At 40.4% G+C, this 5,051-nt stretch overlaps 1 pseudogene; it reads left to right on the top strand.

Annotated features, from left to right (window-relative positions):
* Positions 1-2,166: 2,166 nt before the first annotated feature.
* Positions 2,167-4,839, top strand: LOC124521157 (chromobox protein homolog 3-like; annotated as a pseudogene).
* Positions 4,840-5,051: the final 212 nt, after the last annotated feature.

Raw genomic sequence — 5,051 nt, 5'->3', positions numbered from 1 at the left:
GGCAATGCTCACTGCAGTGTCGACACCAAGTGGGAACAGCGCTGTCTCCCCTACAGCAGACCTGCAGGATGACTGGTGTACATGCAGTTCCCAGTTATATGGCTTCTAAATCTGTATCTGTTGCCAATGTTACAGACTCAGTAAGCTGCCTAGTATTGTTTAATAAGTTGTTTAATAAGCTTGATGTGGTTTTTATAGATTTTAGCAGAACTAACAGTTATATTTCACATTTATTGTTATCTCTTTGCAATGGCCAAGACATCAACTCTAACTTGAAAGGCAGTCGTCACGGTGGAGATCATGATGTTGTTCTCAAACCTAAACAGAATACAAAGCAGATGCTATTAATTGTCTGCCCGATTTCAAGCCTTCAAGTTTTTTCCTTTCTACCAGTTTTGTTTACAGAGGCAAAACTACAGCTGCCCTTGCAACTAAAAGGTGGCCGTGTATCACAGTCAAGCCAATGGAATGTGATACAAGGTCCCTGTGTGAGCTTTCAGAAAGCCTGGCAGGCTAGGTTCCACATCTCTTTGCCCTCTCTCTACCTGCTTCCTCCTGCCTGGATCATGATTACCTAGAAAAGCAAAAGCCACCTTGAGAGGATGATGGATATGTGAGATGATGATCACGAAGTAAGAAAGCTAGAAGAGGCCTAGAACACTGAAACTTTGTCAGAACATACACCAGAGCTATACTGTCCACCTCTGGACTTCCTGCTATGAGGAAAAAACCAATCCCTTGTGCATTTACCACTATTTTGGTTTCTTTTACATACAGGAAACACACTCCTAAGTAATACAGCACCTAAAATTTTTCTAAGTATGATGTTTATTATGAATTTTTGGTTGATGTCCATCATTAGGTCAAAATTTTTTCCTTAGATTCTAGATTATAGATATCTAATTTCTGGCATCTCCAGAATTGTTGTGCAGGAGAAGGAGCCAGCAGTCATGCTCAATTCACTATCTTAGCTAGAACCAGAAGTCTTTGACTTAATGCATGAAACATTCTTGCAAATATATTTATGTAAGTACATATACATACCTTAAGGATAAGGAATACACCAGGCGTGTGTGTGTGTGTGTGTGTGTGTGTGTGTCTACATAAGCATTTATTTCCTTCCTTCCCTTAAATGCTGTACACACAAAAAGAACCTACCAAATTCCAAACCTTCTATTAGTCCTATAGGGAGCCATAAAAATGAGCATAATACTATCTTACCACTGTAATCCAGAAAAGAAAATAAACTGCATGGTATAACATGATTAGAGTTATAGGAATTTTTTTTTAAAGGGAAGTAAATTTAGCTGGAGCTACCTAGAAATGTCTAATAGTTGGGGCACCCGGGTGGCTCAGTCACTTAAGCGTCTGACTTCAGCTCAGGTCATGATCTTGCAGTCCGTGGATGTGAGTCCCACATTGGACTCTGTGCTGACAGCTCAGAGTCTGGAGCCTGGCTTCGGATTCTGTGTCTCCCTCTCTTTCTCTGTCCCCCTCCCCCACTCAACACTCTGTCTCTCAAAAATGAATAAATGTTAAAAAATAAATAAATAAGAAAGGTCTAATAGAATGGTACTTGAAAGTTCTACATCAAGACGGTAATGTAGGAAAATCTTGACCTCCCCTCTTTCCATGAATAAACTGAATCAACAGCTACACATGAAACAACTTCCTCTGAAAAAACAAAAAACACAAACTAGCTAAGCAAATCCTATGTATCAGACAAGTGAGGGGGGAAAAAACACATTAAAGCAGGTAGGAGTAGCTGAGACCATCTCAGACACACTGACACAAAATCAGGAGGGCAATCAAAACCTGGAGCTTCTACCTGAGGAGCTAAGGATTTTAAGCCTGCATTGGTCACATCAGTGTTCAACACCTGCACTTGAAAGAGAAGCCCGCAACATGCGAGCTTTGAAAACCAATAGGGCACATGTCCACAAGACCAACAAGGCTATAGAGAACTGAGAAACACCTCTTAAAGAGCTCACACTCTCAAACTTACCCATCACAGGGACCAGTGCAGAGGCAGCCAATTTAGAGGAGCCCAAACTTTATGTAAACAATGCTTATTTAATTATCTTAAACACCCGTCTGGAGGGCAGGCATCTAACTTAACACACATCAAGGAACATACTAGGGCACTCTCTGGGAACAGAGGCTGGCATGCCCTATCTGCACTCTCCTTCTGCCTCACTCCAGCTCACCACTATCTCCTGGAAAGGAATAATTACCCTCCTCTGGTCTCCAATTTTTGTAGCTGTCACCAATGGACACCTAGATCACCTGGCGCTAGTAGCCAGTGGGACTTAATGCTTGCAGCTCCATAGGACTGTGTATGTTGCATACTTTAAAAAATATTTTTTTTTTGAGAGAGAGAGCATGAGTGGAGGACAGGGAGGGAGAGGGAGAATCTTAATCAGGCTCTACACCCAGGACCAAGCCTGTAGCACAGAGCTCAATCCCATGTCCTTGAGATCAAGCATTGGATGCTTAACCGACTGAACCACTCAGGTGCCCTTATGTTTGCATCCTTTAAAAGCTGCTGTCTGAGTAAACAAAAAAATAAAAATAAAAATAAAAAATAATAAAAGCTATATCCTGAGGGTCTGGCTTCCAATCAATCTGAACAAATGTACTGACTGGGATCCTATTCTTTGGGAAACTGACAAGTTTCGGCATGCTCTCAATGACTGGGATCCACTAGCAATAAAATAGGCTGCCTGGGTAATCATGAAGGTTTGAGAGCCTAGAGCGAGGGCAGGGTTGAACAATAAGTTTCATCTCCTAAACAAGGTCACTCCTCCAAGGCTGGGAGAGGTGGCTGTTTTACCAAATACACAGAAACCAACAGAGTCAAACAAACAAACGAAATGAAGATACAAAGAAATGTGTTCCAAATTGAAGAACAAAATAAAACACCAAAAAAAAAAAAAAGTCCTTAAGGAAACAGGTAAGTGATTTACTTGATAGAGAATTCAAAATAATGGTCAGGAAAAATCTCATAGAACATAGGTGAAAAGTGGACGAACAGAATGAGAACTTTAACAAAGATGGAAAACATAGAACTACTGGGGTGTGTGGATGACTCAGTTGGTTGAACATCCAGCTCTTGGTTTCAGCTCAGGTCATGATTCCAGGGTCATGAGATCAAGCCCCACGTCATGTTCTGCACTGAATGTGGAGCCTCCTTGGGATTCTCTCTCCCTCACTCTCACTCTCTCACTCACTCTCTCTCTCTCTCTCTCAAATAAGAAGAAAAAAGAAGAAAAGAAAATATAGAATGACCAAAAAGAAGTCACAGAGCTGAAAAATCAATAACTGAACTGGAAAATATAGGGATTCAACAGCAAATTAGATGAAGCAAAAGAAAAGATCAGTGAACTTTAAGAAAAGGCAGTGGAACTCACCCCATCGGAGCAGCAAAAAGAAAGTGGAAAAAGAAAAAAAAAAGTGGAAGCTGCCTCAGGGATTCATGAGACAACATCAAGTGAACCAACATTTGCATTACAGGGGGCTCAGAAGAAGAGAGACAAAACAGGGCAGAAAACATAGTTGAAAAATAATTGATGAAAACTTCCCTAACCTAGTAAAAGAAACAGACATTACAATCCAGGAATCCCAGACAGTTCCAAAAAAGATGGATCCCAAAATATCTCATTATAATTAAAATGTCCCAAGATAGAGAGAGGCTGGGAAGATGGGAGAGTAAAACAACACTAAGCTCACTACATCCCACAGATACAACTAGGTAACATTCACATCAGTGTAATAACCCAAAGGGGACTGGGTGGCTCAGTCAATTGAGCTTTTGACTCTTGATTTTGGCTCAGGTCATGATGTCACAGTTTGTGGGATTGAGCCCCATGGTGACATCACGGAGCCTGTTTGGGATTGTCTCTCTGCCCCTCCCCTGCTCATACTCTGTCTCTCTCAAAATAAACAAACATTAAAAAAAAAAAAAAAACAATATGAAGACTGGGAAAACAAACTCCACAACTAAAGGTAGAGAATAATCCACACTAAAAGAGAGTAGGAAGGGTGAAGATGCCATTTGGGAGTGAAACAGACATTGACTGTCTGTGGTAGAAAGGGAGCCGGTAGCATGGTGAAGAATGAAAAGGAGACTTTCCCCGGAGGGAGGGCAGGGGGGAGGGGCTACACATGAAAGACAAATCCCTATGACATTTGGCTCTTAAAGCAAGAAGGGAGGAGACACCACAGACCCAGGGCTTGGAGCAGCTCAGAATAATAGCTCTTCAAGTCTGCAATAAAAAGTGGCCTCCAATAAAACTACATTGCAAAAAAATGGGAAAGAAATAGAATGAAAAGAGTAAAAAAGTGGAGGAGGCAGAGCTAAAGAGTTTGTGGTGGAAAAAGTACTGGACTGATGTGTAGCGGATGGGAAGGTGGAGCATTTACTGAAATGGAAAGAATTTACAGGTACTGGCAATACTTGGGAACCTAAGGAAAATTTAGATTGTCCAGAGTTAATTGAAGCATTTCTTACCTCTCAAAAAGCTGGTAGAGGAAAAGATGGTACAAAAAGAAAATCTTTGACAGTGAATCTGATGAGAGCAAGTCAAAGAAGAAAAGATAGGCTACTGATAAACCAAATTTGCCAGAGGTCTTGATCTTGGACAAATAATTGGTGCCACAGACAGCAGTGGAGAATTAATGTTTCTCATGAAATGAAAAAATTCAGTAAAGGCAGACTTGGTGTTGGCAAAAGAGGCAAATATGAAGTGTCCTCAAATTGTAACTGCTTTTTATGAAGACAGACTAACTTGGCATTCTTGTCCAGAAGATAAAGCTCATTGTTTGCATTGCTTCATCTAATATATAATATATAATATACAATATACAATATAGAGGAAATCTAGGTCTTGATTTTTTAATTTACTAATGTGAAAAAATAACATTCTAATGAAAATCAAGTTTGATATGTTTCTTTTGAAGTAGTATTGGGGGATTGTTGGGGGGGTGGGTTCTGCAACTATAGCACTGGTTACTTTGAACAAATAAAGGCTTTCTGTAATTGCTTCCTTTAT

This window comes from Lynx rufus, unplaced genomic scaffold (assembly GCF_022079265.1).
Source record: "Lynx rufus isolate CCGP_SWC_20201006 ecotype Redwood Valley unplaced genomic scaffold, mLynRuf1.p SCAF_3, whole genome shotgun sequence".
Taxonomy (NCBI): Eukaryota; Metazoa; Chordata; class Mammalia; order Carnivora; family Felidae; genus Lynx; species Lynx rufus.
Note: the sequence above shows the minus strand (reverse complement) of the source record. Positions and strands in the feature narration are given on the sequence as shown.